Source organism: Schistocerca americana, chromosome 7 (genome assembly GCF_021461395.2).
Source record: "Schistocerca americana isolate TAMUIC-IGC-003095 chromosome 7, iqSchAmer2.1, whole genome shotgun sequence".
Lineage (NCBI taxonomy): Eukaryota > Metazoa > Arthropoda > Insecta > Orthoptera > Acrididae > Schistocerca > Schistocerca americana.
The window spans coordinates 105,596,146-105,615,988 of record NC_060125.1 but is presented as its reverse complement, the minus strand read 5'-3'; the positions used below and the strand labels follow the sequence as shown (position 1 = coordinate 105,615,988).

The following is a 19,843-nucleotide window of genomic DNA, read 5'->3' as shown; positions in this document are numbered from 1 at the left end:
TATTAAATTTTCGTCTCCCTTCTGTACCTGAATAATTTCTTTTATCTCATCATACATTACATCAATTTCTTCATCATCTGCGGAGCAAGTGGGCATATAAACTTGTACTACTGTAGTAAGCGTGGGCTTCGTGTCTATCTTGGCCACAATAATGCGTTCACTATGCTGTTTGTAGTAGCTTACCCGTACTCCTATTTTTTTATTCATTATTAAACCTACACCTGCATTACCCCTATTTGATTTTGTATTTATAACCCTGTATTCGCCTGACCAAAAGTCTTGTTCCTCCTGCCACCGAACTTCACTAATTCCCACTATATCTAACTTTAACCTATCCATTTCCCTTTTTAAATTTTCTAACCTACCTGCCCGATTAAGGGATCTGACATTCCACGCTCCGATCCGTAGAACGCCAGTTTTCTTTCTCCTGATAATGACGACCTCTTGAGTAGTCGCCGCCCGGAGATCCGGATGGGGGACTATTTTACCTCCGGAATATTTTACCCAAGAGGACGCCATCATCATTTAATCATACAGCAAAGCTGCATGCCCTCGGAAAAAATTACGGCTGTAGTTTCCCCTTGCTTTCAGCCGTTGCAGCACCAGAACAGCAAGGCCGTTTTGGTTAGTGTTACAAGCCCAGATCAGTCAGTCATCCAGACTGTTGCCCCTGCAACTACTGAAAAGGCTGCTGCCCCTCTTCAGGAACCACGCATTTGTCTGGCCTCTCAACAGATACCTCCGTTGTGGTTGCACCTACGGTACGGCTATCTGTATCGTTGAGGCACGAGGCACGCACGCCTCCCCACCAACGGCAAGGTCCATGGTTCGTGGGGAGACGGCATACGGAATAATTATTGCATTCATTACATGTAGGTAAGGAGGATCGATATTCCATCAATTCATCTGAGGAGTTTTGTTACTCTTGTAAAGCCGCTATTAAGATTGAATAAAAGACATAATACTGGCTAGACAGAAACTCTACTGATCAGTGGCGCACAGTTAATGCTTCAGTGGTCTAGTGAGAGTAACTGGTAGTTATCGGAGACCGAAATTTGCAGGCAGTCGCGAGTCAGTGGATAGCTCCACATGACGGACTTGTGGCGGCTGCGGCACCCCCCTTGGGAGCACACTGAGGCTGGAATATATAGCGTGGATATCTCACCTACTCCCGATACTCAGGCTAAGAGGATAATACTAATCACTGACGGGTACTAAACGCTCGACCATTGCAACCCATTCTTTTTAAGTCCCAAGGTACAACCATTTGGCTAGTTGGACTGCTGGTAGCATTTTGCGACTCTTAGGCGATTGCTTTCACTGGTTACAAAATATTCTTTACACTCACCCTCTACAATCCTCGAATGTCTCTGTTAGTGCATGAATTCTGCTTGGTGATTCTTTATCTGTAGTCGTTCCTTCGCGTTTGCACTTCACACTCACATCAACAAGGGTTGATTTGGGCAGCGTTCGAAGGGCTGATACATCACTGTTGGATCTGTTACTCAGATGTCACCCAGCGGAGCCTCCATGTTCGAACTCACTGAGCTATACAGATGGGCCCGTTCTGCTATTACTGCTTCTCTACAACGACGCAATCCCCTCCTTTTTTCACTTTGTCAGGCCCACGTCTCCTGAAGCCTCGTAACCAGTTCTGCGTTACACGTACGTGTCCTAATACTTTCGGTCAGATTCTATAACTGTTGCATCAGTTATGCTAAACGAATTACAGATGTAGTAAAAATATCGATATGGTACAGAAGCGGTTATCCGCTTTAGTAACTGAGCTGACAGCGCTGCTGACTGCCATAAAAGAGACACGGGGACCCGGGATCGATTCCTGGTACCTTCCTTCGTGTAAGGACTAGTACAATGTGCACTCAGGCCCGTGAGTCTGGCTGACGAGCTCCTAGCCCGATTAGTGGTGCAATTAATATAAAAACTATATTGAACACTAAAGTACGTGGAGTAAAGTGTCGAATTCTGATTGGCTGACACAAACTAACCTGCCTAGAGACGACAGAGATAGTAAAACAACATTTTTGTTGGACCGTCATGACGCACCAACCTCAATAGACAGGTCTGAATGCACTGATGCACAACATTGGTGAGATGTTGTGTATCCCTTACCTTGCTCGATTGTTGCTGTGTCTCCCTCTCAAGGATCAGTTCGTGGCATAGCTGCTTTAGGGTGAATGATTAGTGTGCTTCATGAAAAAATTTCAGTATTGTGTTGTAAATGTTGAATTATTATAGCAATATTGACTAGAGTATTGCTGACTTCATTTATTCCTGACTGGGATGTGTTGGCGACCCTGACATTTTAGCAATTCCTGCTGGTGTTGTGTACCTGCTATATGCAGAATGTCCAGTCACTCGTTGTGCAACAGGGCATAGAAGTGGAAGTATAGGTAGGAGCATTATAACGCAGATCCCGGTTCGCTAGATTGCGATTGTGGTAGAATCGATACTCAAATACACAGCTCGATAACGGCACTACACACCCTGTAATAATACCAACAACTTACACCGTAGCTGGGTGCTTGTCAGAGTAGATATGTGGATGTAAACTATCGATGCAGACAATGACAGCTGTGGTAATGTCTGAATGCGTATGTGTGGCTATGTGTACGAATTCGTCTTGGCATGGTAATACGTCTACTGTTACACCCTGGCGCTATCTCTGCTCATAGCTGGAATCCACAGATGGCACTAAAATTGCAATACCAAGAGTAATATGTAACAACGACATGTTACTTCTTTCACGTACACACTCTTGTTAGATGTCTACGACATTAAGTGAAGTACACAAAGCTGCCAATTCTGGCTGTTTTTTCCTCCTTACACGAGGGGGCACTGAATAGTAATGCCTCCGAATTTTTAATGTGAAGACTGAAAGATTTTATAGAAGATTTTACTAACATTCTACATCATTATGCTTCATATCTATATATTTGCAGCCACCTGCCGCTAGAGAGCTCCGAACAGCATCGTATAAGATGATGGTGTGTGGCGTAAATACGTATGTCGTTGCGAGAGAAACAGCGTCCTGTAATCGAGTTTCAAATAGTTCATCCACTCATGGAGCGCCGTCTCATTCGGCATGTCAATGCAGGATCACACACGAGTGCTACGACATCTTTAACAGTCCGAAGCCTTGGGTTCACTGTCATCCGTCAACTCCCATATAACTCCAACTTGGCCTCATCCGATTTTCATCTGTTTTCAAAACATGAAGAAAATTTTCGAGGACTTCATTTTGATAGCGATAAAGTGGTCCAAACAGAGATGAGGCCGTGGCTCCATCAACAAAGTAAAACATTCTACAGTCATCATCAGCAGCCGGCCGAAGTGGCCGCGCGGTTCTGGCGCTGCAGTCTGCAAACGCGAGACCGCTACGGTCGCAGGTTCGAATCGTGCCTCGGGCATGGATGTGTGTGATGTCCTTAGGTTAGTTAGGTTTAACTAGTTCTAAGTTCTAGGGGACTAATGACCTCAGCAGTTGAGTCCTATAGTGCTCAGAGCCATTTGAACCATCATCAGCAAGCAGGTCTCTCGTTGGGAGAAATGTTTTCGTTGCCAGGATGACTATATTGAGAAATAAATATGTGGAAATGTAGAATAAAGATGTAAAATGTTAAAAAATTTTCTTTTGTTTAAAGAGATTTAAGAGTTTTCAGCTACAAAATAGGAGGCATTGCTTTTCTGCGCGTCCTCGTAATTTGTTAATTATGATATTAACTAAGTGCCCGTTTTTCTTCCTAAGGTAATCTCATGTGTAAATAATGACAGATCTTCATTCAAAGATAGGGCACAGACGCAAGAATAGCACAGTATATGATAGTAGCTTATATATGGTGTCACCGCCAGACACCACACTTGCTAGGTGGTAGCCTTTAAATCGGCCGCGGACCATTAGTATTCGTCGGACCCGCGTGTCGCCACTGTCAGTGATTGCAGACCAAGCGCCACCACACGGCAGGTCTAGAGAGACGTACTAGCACTCGCCCCAGTTGTACAGCCGACTTTGCTAGGAAAGGTTCACTGACAATTACGCTCTCATTTGCCGAGACGATAGTTAGCATAGCCTTCAGCTACGTCATTTGCTACGACCTAGCAAGGTGCCATAGCATTTGATAATTAATATTGTGAAGCTTGTACTGTAACGAGAGATGTTCACCTATTGTGGATTAAAGTTAAGTATTCCAACAGCTACGTACTTCATTTGCTAGACTCAAATCCTTTAACTATTCCAGACCTCACGCCAATCTGCGTCAGCTTAAAAGCGTGCATTTTGGCCTCCTCTAGCAACACGGTGTTGGCTCTTCTGCCAACACTACAATATGTATATATATATATATATATATATATATATATATATATATATATATATATATATATGCGTGTGTGTGTGTGTGTGTGTGTTTGTGTGTGGGTATGTGTGTGTGCGTGTATAAGAAATAAAGTATGTATCTATACTAAAGACCTCTTATTGTTTGTAGAACGTAGTGGTGATGCCCAACTTCTCTCCACATCTCTGCCCACTTTCCTTCCATCAATGCCTCTAAAACATGCCGTATTTGTGCCACAAGAGTTTGCGCATCATAAACCGGTGACCAAATCACTTTATCCTTGACGTAACACCACAAAAAGGTCATGAGAGTTCGAGTTTAGGTGAACATGTTAGCCATGATATTGCGCTCTCTACCGACGCATCTTTCTGGAAGGCTATCATTCAAGAACTGAGAAAAAAGTAACCACCAGTGGGGCGTTACACCGTCTGGCTGAAACTCCGCCCGTGAGCACATGCAGAAATCTATCCATATAAGTTAATGACTTAAGCTACCGTTTGCAACAAACAGCACAGCTGTATGCTGCATATTCCTTAGAAATAAACCTGTGTAATCAGGGAAAGGCATTATGCTCATCCTGTGCCGTCGTCTCACGTGCAGCCAATATTTAAGTACAATTTCTATATGAAAAACCTGCTGCATAATATTTTCTTGAATACACAATGTAGATGACATCGTCCAACCTTCTTTTGTGGTGTTATTCTGAAATGCTAATCTTTTACATCCCTCAGCATGCAGAACGTTTAATGCCAAGAAACTCAGAATCTCTACAGCGTTGCAATATTAATGGCCAACAGTTTACTGGAGGACATGGCGATAGCGTATTGACCCCTTAGGCCCTCGGTCCATATGGACTCTCAATACGCCTCGTGGGACAATCGGGTATCCCAACATGCGACGTGCCACTGATCTTCTTTGTTTTACGAAAGCCCTGCGGCGGCCATTCGAATGAACAAGGTACTGCATGAGCTCCGAAATTCAAACTTCCGTACTCGAGACTGATCCGTTTTTCTGATATGTTCGCCCACTTGTGTTCGTTCCCCACAGACCTGAAGAGTAATGCTTAAGTAAGTGAAAGAACAAGTTCTTCATCGCCGTATTCATGTCAAGAACAATGTTGTAATTATACTGATTAAGGGGGTATAATGCTTTTAGCGAATATTACGAAACTGATTTGCTTTTTGAGAAACACTAGCTTGAACCCGAGTTTCCACTTATCGTGGCCATTAGCCTTAACGTCTTTGGCTAATCGAACTCGTCTCCATGAGCAGTCCTAACTTCCATATGTCACGGAATCCGCAGTCCTTACACTCGCACATTTCGTGATTCCTGTAATGGGAGACAAATATCACATAGTCCTTTTAGCCCAGTGAGGCATCAATAGATCATTTTGCTTACAATGTCTGTATGTATGCACTGTCTGTATCTTCTCTTTTCAATGCCTTCAGAGATGCGTGCTTGTGCTAGGAGGATGGGAGGCGGTGCTGGCTGCGCAGGAATTAGCCGTCGTGGCTGGTGGCTGTCCATGGGTTGGCCCCTGTCAGCATGGTGTCAGAGATACCCATTCAACTTCAGTAGGTCCTGTTTGAGCCAGTGCAGTTGATGGAGAGTGCTTGGAAATGATTTGTAGTCTTTTTCAGGCAGAATTGTTTTACAATTTCTCTTTTCTGGAAGATGAGTCATATTCCTGGGTCAGGTCTGGCTTGGTCTATGGAGTAAGTGTTTTGCTATTATGTTGTATTGTAGTCGGAATGATCAGCTTTGTCCTTTGTGTAGTGGACCAGCATAGTGGCTCTTATTTGGAGGGAGTTAATACGCCTTCCATATACGACGGCTTGTGCGACCTGACTTGGTTACAATTTCAACAGGGTTCCTTTCACATATAGTGGTGCAGTATTTGGTGCTAGTGTGCAAGGTTCCCCAGGTCTCTGGTCGGGAGTTCCTCCCTGATGGTCAGCACCAGGAGCTAAGATCTCGTAAGGTACTTTTTGTGTCACCTTGGCATGCATTGACTCAGCAGTGATTTGTTGGATTCTGTTTCAAAGTTGACTAACCGCGGACCTGATGTGTTTTAAACGTGACTGACTGTGTAAAGTTATATGGTGGCATGGTACACTGTAGCCAAGCGTGATTAAGATCGTCTTAGTACGTTCTTGTTGTTTTATTGTGGACCTTGTGCGTGTCACCTTTGTTTGTTGGTGGGGAAGCAGTCATGAGTGTCAAAAGCGGCAAGAAGGGAGCAGGTTGTGCTGTGTTCAACAGCATGGATAATTTTCGTGGTTTTAGAGAGTCATTCCGAACAGCGTGTCACACTGAAGACATCAGCAGGTGGACGTCATGGATACCTGTTTGCTGCAAGCCCTGCTGTGGTCAAGCAGGTGGCAAGAACAGTAGGCATCGAGATCAGGCAGCTGCAGCAAAAGGAACCAGCCCACTTTTCAGAGGCGAGTGCTGTCACCACAGTGGACACGATGGACCAGCCCGTGACACGTCGCCAGGGGCTGGTTTGGTGTGCTGGCCAATGTGTCAACCTGCGGAGGGCCAAAGGTGTTGGAGTAGCCAGAAAGAGAGTGTTGGCAGAACCTTCAGCGAGGATCTCGTGAAGCAGAGTGCTGAGTTACTGTCATTTGTGGGTCACTGCAGTCTGCACAGTGTGCAGCTGAGTGAGTTGGTTGAGAGGTTTGTGTCTTTTACAAGCCATTCGAGACGAAACAAAGAAATCCCCTTCGGCATATGAAGTGACATAGTACCTAAGTTGTTTTGCAGATGACAATTGCAAGCTGGTGGTTTTATGGTTGATTTAATACACCATTTGGCATAAAAGTGGTGCATTGTATCTAACTGCTGGCAACAACATGCTGCATGAAAGTGTATGGTTGCGTGTGACAAGTTCTGATTTTTATTGATGGCACACAGGAGCGTGGTTGTGTGCAATGTGAGCAAGTAGAGTACAACTGAACTGCTTAACCCTGAAAATGTTTCTTTAGACAATACTGTGAGCATGATTCAGTTGAGAAGACTGTGGACAAGTCATTGTTTTTATATGTAACGTTGTCGGAGAACAGCGCTCATATTGTGATAAAATTATTTAAAAGGAGTGTTGATGGCAGCCGATGTTAACTTCTGAGCGGTTTTGGCCATTGAACTATGGGCCATCGCCGTCATCCAGATGGTGAAAATTTGGATAATGGCCTGTAATTGAAAGGTCGAGATGGTTGGATGACCCCGCCACTATGCTCCAAGAGTTCTCATTTGGGGAGAGGTCTGGTCTACGGTAATGTTTGGCAAGCACAACGTTTAGCAGTAAAAACTCTCCGTTTGCAGTCGGGCACTACCTTGCTGAAATGTAAACACAGGATGGCTTCTACACACCATCACTCCTGATTGTTGAGCCGTATGGCGAGAAATAGGCACGTTTGTAACAAACCACTGTCTGGAGCGCCCTCACTCACGTCTTCCGCTTGCAATCTGATTGATATAAGTAGAACAGTCTTTAGTGATGAGTCCTATTTCGAACTGTGCTCTGATGACTTAGCTTTTGTACAGGAAGACGCTAAGCACCGTTAAAAATATGAAATAGTTTTCTCACTGTTATCCAAAAACGCGATTAAGTGAAAGATTTTGCTTTTTTCTCTCTGAAAAAGTTAATGGTGAAAATGCAGCCTTCTGCCAATGAATATGCCCTATTACAACTTGGATAAGATCCAGCAGGGAATGTGTTATATGCTTCATCGTGCGCCTTAGTGTTAATTGGATAGCTACATAAATATCGTGTATCCCTAGGTCACACTAATTTTGGAACACATGTGTGAGGCAGTGGTTACTTCTGTACCCCATAGCAAGACGATGATTTATCTACTCACTGCTTGTTGCTCGCCATTACCCAACTGACAAGTGATCTCCTTTCTCCTTGCTGGAGGCAGGTGTTTACCACGACACGAGGTATCCTACGGTACACTGTTGGCACAGAGCCACGTCATACGTCGAGTCCCTGTACCAACTCGGCGGTGGAATGTCCAGTGGGTCAGGCGTTGACATAACGCGCTGGTTGTGCACATCCTACCCATTCCATCCCAGAAGGCCACAATGACAGCGACTACGAGGTATCCCGGCATACCCATGCTGATACAGCGAACCATCCGATTCTCTGTGACGGTAGGTTACTCGTGATGTGAATCAGACCTGCTCACCGACCTGCTAGTGTGGTGACGTCATCATTCTTGCTGGGGAATGATCAGACACATGTTGCCGAGATTGTTTCGACTACGCTGTACAAGTTTCAAAGGAAAGCTGTTACGCATCCTATGCACAGTCCTGATGGTTCCCCATTTGATTTACATGTTTTTGGAGCACTGAAGTAAGAGATTTTATTTTTGCTTCGAGCGAAGAGGTACGCTCGTGAGTACAATCATGATTGTGTAGAAAATCGCAATCACTTTTCCATGAAGGCACTGACCGTCTTGTCTCACAGTCGTATAAATATAGTAACAGTTATAGTGATTACTTTTGAAATAACAAACTGTTTACTTACTTTTATTCCTACCTGTCTCGTTTTCATTTCGCAAGCCGCCTTGCGGATTATGAGGTCTTTCGTAATTATTCTGCTGGCTTCCAGAATTGCATTATCATGAAGGTGACATGCAACAGACATTAAACTGAAATGAAACGTTCGGACATGTAAATGATTAGAATTTCAGTGCAGTCGCACAAAGTATGGAGGTATTATGCAGTCTACATTATTTTCCTTTTGCCTCTTTTACTCGCGTTTTGCCATCGCCATATGTCATCCATTACGTTTACGTAGCATAATTCTTAATAGTTATCCTGTTGTGCCCTTTGTTAATTGCTACTTAAACGAAGTAGACTACGAATAAATGAATGGTGGGTGTCACCATGAGAAACTACTTACAATGAATTACACCACCATAGTGAAAAACACAGCACGATGCAGAATGTCCACAAATCATGTACACGATGTACCCAGACAGCCATATTATACGCACACACGCACACACACACACACACACACAGACGGGGAAAAAACATCGCAGCACATAAATTAATGTTGCTAGACGTATTTGTGCATCTGTTAGATGATGTGTATTCAGATCTCTGGCCAGTCGCGCTAGAGTGGTGTTAGTGGCACAGGCACGCAAATCAGGTTTGCTTTAACGCTGTAATGGTCGTGAGCGTTATTTACCTTTGAGACTGGACTGGTGAGTTAATGTTAGTCACGAAAGGCGACAAAGGCGCCGCTCTAAACACTTCACTGACTTTTAACGAGGCTGTGTAATAAGGCTACAAGAAGCTGCATGTCTTTTCTCCGATATTGCAGATGTAATTGGCAGCAATGTACGCACTGAACATGACTGCTGTCAGAGGTGGTCACGAGAAAGTACGCTCGATCACTCGCTCGCTAGACCCTGCTCCAGACGGAGACGTGGTGCTCCTGAGTGTCGTGTCCGGCCTACGACTCTGGCACATCGTACTGCATCTACAGCTGCAGTTTGACCAGCAGTTGTCACCATAGTGAGACAAGGAATTGTTGCAAACCGGTTACTTCAAGAACAGCTCCGAGCCAGATGCTCTGCAGCGAGTATTCCACTGACCCCAAACTATCACCATTTGCTGATCCAGTATGGTCAAGCGAGGGCATATTGTATGGCAAGGTGGGAGTCTGTTGTGTTTTCCGTTGTAAGAGGGTTCTCAGATGTGTTGGTTAGGAGGAGGCCAGTTTAGGGCTTACAACCAACCTTTCTCGGCACTAAACACACTGAACCCACACCTGGAGTTACGGTCTGAGCTGCGTTTCCTTGTGACAGCAGGAGCACACTTGTGGTCAACCCACCAACCGTGACTGTAAACTTGTACGCAATCTGGTGATTTGACCGATGGCGTTGCCATTCATGAACAGCATTCCAGGGGATGTTATCCAACAGAACAGCGCTCGTCCACATACCATTGTTGTTGCCCAACGTGCTCCACAGAGTGTCGACATGATACCATGTCCAGCTCGTGCTCGATCAACAGAGAAGTCGCGAATCGAGCACATATAGGACGTCACTGGATGACAACTCCAGTGTTATCCACAGCCAGCGTTTACCACCCCTCTATTGACCAACCAAGTACAACAGGCATGGAACTCCAGGCCACAAACTGACATCCGACGCAACACAGTGCTTGCACAATTGCATGCTTGTTTTCAAAATTCCGGCTATTACACCGGTTGTTAATGTGTCAGCATGTCACATTTCCACACTCTGTGATCAGAATTATCCGGACACCTGGCTTAAAATGACTTACAAGTTCGTGGAACCCTCCATCGGTAACGCTGGAATTCAATATGGTGTTGTCCCACCCTTAGCCTTGATGACAGCTTCCACTCTCGCAGGCATACGTTCAATCAGGTGCTGAAAGGTTTCTTGGGGAATCGCAGCCCATTCTTCACGGAGTGCTGCACTGAGGAGAGGTGTAGATATCGGTCGGTGAAGCCTGGCACGAAGTCGGCGTTCCAAAACATCCCAAAGGTGTTCTATAGGATTCAGGTCAGGACTCTATGCAGGCCAGTCCATTACAGTGACGTTACTGTCGTGGAATCACTCCGCTACAGGCCGTGAACTATGAACAGGTGCTCGATGGCGTTGAAGAATGCAGTCACCATCCCGAATTGCTCTTCAACAGTGGGAAGCAAGAAGGTGTTTAAAACATCAATGTAGGCCTGTGCTGTGATAGTCGCACGCAAAACAACAAGAGGCTCCGAGTTTTGCTGTTTGCACTTCACACGCTGGCAGATGACGTTCACGGGGCATTCGCCATATCCACACCCTGCCATCGGATCGCCACATTTTGTGCCCTGATTAGTCACTCCACACAACGTTTTTCCACTGTTCAAGTGTCCAATGTTTACGCTCCTTACACTAAGCGACGCGTCGTTTGGCAGTTACCGAGGTGATGGGTGGCTTATGAGCAGCCGCTCGACCATGAAATCCAAGTTTTCTCACCTCCCGCCTAACTGCCATAGTACTTGCAGTGGATGCTGATGCAGTGGAATGCCTCTGGGGTGGTCTGAATAGATGTCTGCCTATTAGACATTACGACCTCCTTCAACTGCCGGCGGTCTCAAATGGCTCTAAGCACTATGGGACTTAACATCTGAGGTCATCAGTCCCTTTAACTTAGAACTACTTAAACCTAACTAACCTAAGGACATCACACACATTCATGCCCGAGGCAGGATTCGAACCTGGGACCGTAGCAGCAGCAGGGTCCGGACTGAAGCGCCTAGAACCGCTCTGCCACAGAGGCCGGCGCCGGCGGTCTCTGTCAGTCAACAGACGAGGTCGGCCTGTACGCTTTTGTGTTGTATGCGTCCCTTCGCGCGTACACTTCACTGCCACATCGGAAACAGTGGGCCTATGGATGTTTAGGAATGTGGAAATCTCTCTCACGATCTCTAACGACTAGTGAGATCGCTGATAAGGAGTGCCTGGCAGTAGGTGGCAGCACAATGCCCCTAATATGGAGTGTCTGAATAGTCATTGTGTATGTTCCGCAAGCCACCGCGTGGTGCATGGTGGAGTGTGCGCTGTGTCATTTCCAGTCGTTTCCTTTCCTGTTCCAGTCGGAGATAGGGATAAACGAATGTCTGTATGCCTCCATGAACCATAATTTCTCCTTTCTTATTTTCGTGGTCGATATGCGAAATATACGCTGGCTGCAGTAGAATTGTTCTGCATTCAGCTTCAAAGGCCGGTTCTCTAAACCTTCCCAGTTGTGTTCTTCGAAATCAGTATCTTCTCCCTTCCAGAGATTGCCACTTGAGTTCACGAAACATAGCCGTAACACTTATATTATGATGAAGCTAGCATCTCGCCTCTGAACTGCAACGATGTTTTCTTTCAATCTGACCTGGGGCGGATCCCAAACACCCGAGTAGTACTCTCGAACAGGTCGACCTAGTGTCCTATATGTGGTCTCATTTACAGCTGAATCACACTTTCCTAAAATTCTCCCGATAAAGAGAAGTCGACCGTTCTCTTTCCCTACCACCATCCTCAGGTGGCCGTTCCACTTCATATCGCTTCGCATCGATACGCCCCGATATTTAAACGACGAGATTGTATGAAGCAGGAAACTACTTATGCTATATTCGAACATTAGGGGTTTATTTTTCCTACTCATCCGCATTAACTTACAATTTTCTTCATTTAGAGCCAGCTTCCATTCATCACACTGACTAGAGATTTTGTCTAGATCATCTTGTATCATCACTGATCTACGATACCCTCCCGTACCCCACAGCATCATCAGCGAACAACTGCAGATTGCTCCCCACACTGTCCGTCAGATCATTTATATATATAGAAAATAGCAATGGCCATGGGGCACCCCTGCCTCCGACGAACATTTCCTGTCGAGAACAATACACCAGGTTCTATCGCTTAAGAAGTCTTCGAGCCACTCAATTATCTGGGAGCCGATTCCGCACGACCGTACCTTCGTTAACAATCTACAGGGGGGTTCCGTATCGAATGCTTTTCGGAAATCTAGAAATATGGAATCTACCTGTCTCCCTTCATCCATAGTTTGCAGTATACCATGTGAGGAGCAAGCAAGCTGGGTTTCGCATGATCGATACTGTCTAAAGCCGTGCTGATACGTGGACATGTGCTTTTCGGTCTCTAGGAAATTTACAGTATTAGAACTCTGAATATGCTCTAGCATTCTGCAGCAAACCGACGTTAAAGACATCGGTTTGTAATTTAGCGGGTCTGTTGTTTCACCCTTTTTCCAGTCGCTTGGCTCTTTGCGCTGGTGGAGAGATTCGCGATAAACGCAATCTAAATAAGTGACCAATGACGTAGACTACTCTTTGTAAATACGAATTGGGATTCAGATGGTTCAGATGGCTCTGAGCACTATGGGACTTAACATCTATGGTCATCAGTCCCCTAGAACTTAGAACTACTTAAACATAACTAACCTAAGGACATCACACAACACCCAGTCATCACGAGGCAGAGAAAATCCCTGATCCCCCCGGGAATCGAACCCGGGAACCCGGGCGTGGGAAGCGAGAACGCTACCGCACGACCACGAGCTGCGGACAATTGGGATTCCATCCGGATCTGGAGAGTTATCTATTTTCAACTCTTTCAGTTGTTTCCCTAGACCAGGGTTACTTAGTACTACGTCATCCATACGGGACTCTGTGCAATGGTCAAACGGCGGTACGTTTGTACGATTCTCCTGCGTGAACGGTTTCTTAAAAGTGGAATTCAAAACTTCGGCCTTCCTTTTGCTATCTTTTACTACAAAAACAGACTGATGAATGAGTGACTGGATGGTAGCCGTAGACCCGTTTAGCAGTTATACACGAGACCAGAATTTTTTCGGGTTTTTCCACAGATCGTTAGCCAAGGAATGATGGAGGTAGATGTGGTATGCTTCGCGCACAGCTTTTTTCACAAACACACGAATCTACTAACATTTTTCTGTCGTCATTTACAGGTCCTCTTTTGAGCCGAGAGTGCTACAGCCTTTGCTTCCTCAGCATTCTCCGTACTTCATTATTAAACAATGATGAGTCTTTTCAGTCCTTAATCCACCTATTAAGCACATACTTTTCCCGAGAACAATTTACAGTCTGTTTAAACTTTGTCCGTAATTCCTCTAGGTCCGTTATTCTGAAACTAAATGTGTGCAGTTGACTGTGTATGTGAGATGCTAACAACTGTTAATCTGCTCTTTCTAGCAAAACCATCTCCTAGCCCTCTTGACTGATTGATTAACTTCCGTAACCATAGCCGTTATGATGATATCATGATCACTGATCTCCGTCTCTATACTGACGCCATCGATAAGGTCTGACCTGTTTGTTGCTACAAGGTCCAAGGTATTTCCATTGCGTATGGGTTGCCGATCCAGCTGCTCAAAACAGTTTTCCAAAAACGGGTTCAAGAGTACTTCACAAGACTGTCTGTCTGTACCGCCTGCAATGAATCCATGAACATCCCAGTCTGCATTCAGTAGGTCAAAATCGCTACCAACTGGTTTTGCACAATCAAGGACATTTATGCACAACTGACCGTATACTTTTTCAGAATGGCTCTAGAACTGTCACAGCGGAATCGGTCGGTAAAAACATTCAACCGTTAACTCGGTTTCACCTAGACCAAATATGCGTGACCAGACAACTTCACTATCACACTGAAATTCAACCTCAATAGACAGGAATGGTTTGTCTCGTGCTTACATGAACGTGTGACCTTGCAAAGTTAATCACTAAGATATGTTACCTGTAGAAAGGTATACACGAAATTTCTTTGCTGTACATAAATTATTTTTAGGTGTTGCGACTTTTTTCCGCTAGTGCATTTAAATTTCTGAATACATTTGACTATAGTTACTCTTTTGTATTGATAGAAACACTTTATTCGATGACAGAAGATGAAATTTTGCCATAATCGATGCTTGCATAAAAGATATTTTACTGCATCTTGTGTCTAGTATAAGAAAATAGTAAATGGTTCACTTCTTTTCTTCGTGGTAGAAATTGTAGTTGGTGTTCGTTTAGTCGTATTCAGAACAGGTGAGTTAAGAACTTTTCATGATTTAAGCAAACGTGTGTAATCGTTGTTATGAATCATCTGCTTCTATCCCTATAAATACACCGAGGAGACAGTATTACTTCCGACATCAAAACTGGAGCTTAGGTAGAAAATTATTCCCCTCCATCAACCATTGTAATCTCTTTTTAACCTTTCCCTTCCACATCAAGATAGTGCTAAAAGACTGGCTAAACGGATGTTTGTTTGGATTAAGAATAGAAACTGAAAGTTTCGTCGTCCATTCTTGTGGCACTGGATCACTCATCTGTATTTAATTGTACATCCTTCGTAGTACTGTCTCAGATGACAACGTGCTACGTCGAAACGTGGTGCTGTGTTAAGTGAATTGTTTAAAGCATTAATAGCTTCTTGTTCTGCGAAAGTTCTGCACAACGGTTTTATCATTCAGAAATCGCATTTCACATTGAGAGTTGCGTGGGAATTCGAGATCATTCAGTGCTGTCTGCACGCTGAGCACTGTAAACTTTTTTTTTGTTTTTTTGTTTTTTTTAAATAGATAGAACGACAGGGTGATGGTCGAAGGAACACGATTTTTTTATTATGGTATTCGAATGTATATACATTGAAGAATTGTTCCCCAAAGTATTATGCGCGAACTCCAAGATGTCACGATTGTGTGAGCGTTTCAAACCGAGTGTGCGCGGCACGCTTCGTGGTTAGAAAACCGGTTTTCATAAATCGTTATCCGTGCCATCATCCATATTTGTACAGGTCTGACTAAACCTGATTTGCAGGAGCGTTGTTTGGCCGGTTTTACTCACAATGCGAACGAAAGGTTCAATAGCCTCATTTGGAGTCAGGCTCCAAAAATAATATCCGGCAGAAGCGAAATTGTTAACATTGCTGCAGATTTGACCATACGTCTATTCAGTGTAGGCCATACTGCAATAATGCACGTGGCAAATGCCCTACAAATCAAAATCGGCGATGAACTACGCCGATTATCTGAAGACAGAGACGCCAGCCGCGATCCTCGGAAAGGGCTTTGAGGAGGAAAAATGAGGGCTAAAGAGGTCGACGTAGCTGAAAGCGGCCATCCACTATGCAGGACGAAAGTTATTATGGACCAGGCTCCGATGATATTCCGTAAGATTCAAGATTTGTCCCTTTTTTTGTATGGAAAGTATTTGCGAAACATTAAACGTGTTTTTCTCAAAACCATGTTTTCAGGCTTGATTGTCTCCACCCACCCTACGATTTTTGCCCTATTTTAATGATTTTTTGTCTCTGTTGAAGCAAAGTGAATCCTCTTCTGTTCATCATAGGCTATTTTTATGGTGATATGTAGTATTTTTTCAGCCAAAAAAATGGGTTCAAAAATGGCTATTTCTTCGACTATCAAGAATTTCCTCCGTTATTTTTTATATTTTTTACAAATCCCTGCAATGAATTAAAATTACATCTGCAAGGATCAGGCTGACTTAAACTTCATGTTTCAGTTAACCACAACCGGCGTGACAGCGACAAACGTCGATCTACCTCCTTGCTAAGCTGCCTCGGGAAAATCCCAATTGCACAGTAAGATATTAATTTATTTCAATTAAAAATACCAATAAAAACTTCAATACATGCCCTATTTGTGGCAGCAAACCCCAATTTGTCTACTACATTTCAGTACGGAGGAAAAAGCTCCTGAATTTGAGCAATATTTTCGTCCGTCGCCCCGTCATTCCCCTTGGACGCATCAGCAGGCACGCCGACATTGGTGCGATCAGCGGTAGCCCTTGACACAGAGATGGCACCACGTCGTCTTTTCAGACAAGTATGTTTCTTCGTACGGCATCGCGATCGACGTACCCGCGTGTGGAGACTACGAGGAGAATTTGCGTTGCCGGATTGCATTTGTCACTACTGTACTGGTTTAGCACTTCGCGATGTGGTAACGGGTGCCTAGTGTAAACAACATCAAAAAATAGAAAGGAAAGATGTAGGTTTAGCACCCCGTCGACTGGAGCACAGGCTCGAAATATTTCAAAGATGGGGAAAGAAACAAGCCACACCCTTTCGAAGGCCTTTGCCTGGAGTGATTTTGGGACATCACGGAGAACCTGAATGTAGAATGCTGGTCGCGGATTTGAACAGTCATCCTCGCGAATGCGAGTCCAGTGTGCCTTACAATACAGATCACTTCTATTCCACATTGACGATGGGTTGCTTAGCTGCTGTTACACACTTACGTGCAAACAGTAGGACGAAAGAAACTTTCGCATGAAGTATCATTGACGAGAAACACAGCTCGAGGAAGCTGAGACTATACATAGAAGTAGCTCCAACAATAAACTAAAGATGGTAACTGGAAGAGATACACGGCGAGATTAACAGAAATGACACTATTATATAAAGACAATAATTACACTGAAGCCACCGCCACGCGACGTGGTCCCTGGACATTACATCACGGGCTGCTATTCATGCTGTGCATCGTGCTCTCATGCTGCCAAGAGGCTGGTAAGAAATTTTTGCGGCTGGACTATCCGTTGCTCCACCAGAGCGGTTTACAGCTGCTGTATGGTCGTCAGTCGTCAGTGTATGCAGACGTGTTCTAAGATGTCTTCCCAGAGAACCCCCAAACGTGCTCCATGGGATATAAATCACCGGAATAGGCAGTAAGTCCTCGCTCCAATTGCTCCCCCAACAGCACTGCTCGATACGGTCACGCAGTGTCGTCCACAAAAATGAAGTTGGGACCGAATGCACCCCTGAAAAGATTCCCATAGGGAAACAGCACAATATCATAATAACGTTGACGGGTCAGCGTTCCATGTTCAAATATTTGGAGGTCAGTAAGCCCATGCTACATCATGGCTCCATATGCAATAACACCTGGACCAACAAGACGTTCGAAAATGTTCCCGTATACATCGCTTGTTACCACCTCTTGCCATGTGAGCGTACGTCCAGCATCATCGAACAAGATGTATCTGGCGGTCCAGGAGTTATGGCGTCATGAAGCGTAATGTTGAATGGAAGCACTGACCTCCAAATCCTTGAATACCATACATTAAGACGCAAACATCGTTGTGACACCAAGTATTCCTTCACCAAGTGGGTGTCTTTAGGGGTTCATTGGACCCTGATTTCCTTCTTACGGTCGATAGTGTCCAACCGAACAGAACAGCGCCGATGGAGGAGCTCTTGGAAGAGAGTGTATTTGGGGAAGGGAAAGGATTGCCCATTCCCCCGTTTAAAATTTCATCAAACACGTGTAGGACGCGCTCTGGACATATAATGCGGCACGCCCACATGCACTGACGACCACCCCTCTCGTGGAGAAATATAATGCCCTGCCACAAGAAGACCTCACCGGTTCGTGGCCAGCATGGGAACACGTTGCGGAGCAGGCATTGCTATCTGTGGCGATCACACAGCCTGTTGTGAACCGGTCTCATATATTGTGACAACCAGGTGACCACCAAGAGACGCTGTTGACTTTAATTACTCAGATGGTTCAAATGGCTCTGAGCACTATGGGACTTAACATCTGAGGTCATCAGTCCCCTAGGACTTACAACTGCTTAAACCTGACTAACATAAGAACATCACACACATCCGTGTCCGAGGCAGGATTCGAACCTGCGACCGTAGCGGTCGCGCGGTTCCAGACTGAAGCGCCTAGAACCACTCCGGCACACCACCCAGCACTCTAATTACTGTCTTTGATTAAAAGCGTCATTTATGTTCATCTCATCGCACACTTTTTTCATCTACCTTTTGTACAACAATGCAGCAGTTCTCTCTGTGCGTCATCCAAGTCTCGGCGAGCAATGTTGCTTGACAGCATGCGTATATGCCAATGTATTTATAACGTTTTAAGACCAGCTGTCTTGTCCTATCTTTGACGTTTCCATGATGTTATGTTTCAAGACAGCTTTTTGTCCATGCTGTCCTGGCCTGTCTCGATACGGAAGGTGTTTGACTACTGCCTTGGGCAGCTCACTGTCCAGCCTCTCGGCCATTCAAAAAAACCTGTTCAACTCTTTCCATGGAGACTGAGCTGCCATCACTTGCCAAGCAATTCCAATGATTAACTCTGCCATAGAGTTGACACACCATATAATAATTTCAGCGTTTCTGAAATCTGAGCTCAGTTCCTCTCATACCCAACTGGGTTACAGTTATTGATGCCATTACATGTGGGGTTTCTGTGAACCAAATTTCACGCTCTTTATACCCCGAAAATCACCTGTAAATTTGCTTCGCCTCTGTAGCTGAATGGTCATCACAGCTGAATACCTGGCAGGTTCGATTGCCAATAGTGCAAGGAATAGGAGGTGCACTGGACCGGGGTGCATCGACCTTATAATGCCAACTGAGAAGAGGCCCCAGGCCCGCTAAATCGGTAACGACTGTTAGAGCAGTGTGCTGCTCTCCAACCCTCTACACAGCATCTCATAAAGCCTTTAGCAGGGCACGACTCCGCAGTAGATCAGTCTCGATTGCCGCATCTGTGAAAGGAATGGCAGTGTTTATGCTTGCGCTATACCTGCAAATCTAATCATGCGTTCGTCTTGCTATAGTATGTGAAGTATCTGCACTAGCAGAATAGAAATGCGGAAAACTCAAGTCCGAAAACAATTTGTGGGACTCGCCAAAACGAAACAATAATACAATATCCAAAAGAACAACCGACTCGGCCCCAACTGCTGATCGATACAAATACAAAATAACAAATAATAATAACAATAACAATAAAGCCCCTAGTCTTCAGGGCGAGAGAACACAAACAGTTCTGCAACGTCAAGAGGTTCGTCGACTATACCAAGAGCTCGGCCAGCCGGAAGAGGCGTCTGGCCGTGGCTGTCGGGGCGGAGGCTCTGTATTCTTCCGAGCGGTGCATCGAACTGCCTCTTGCCGCCAGTG

At 44.9% G+C, this 19,843-nt stretch overlaps 1 protein-coding gene across 1 annotated transcript in view; it reads right to left on the bottom strand.

Moving 5' to 3' along the window:
• LOC124622745 (zinc finger protein 74-like) overlaps positions 1-19,843 on the bottom strand; it is a 559,769-nt gene that overhangs the window by 83,003 nt on the left and 456,923 nt on the right. The window lies entirely within an intron of this gene.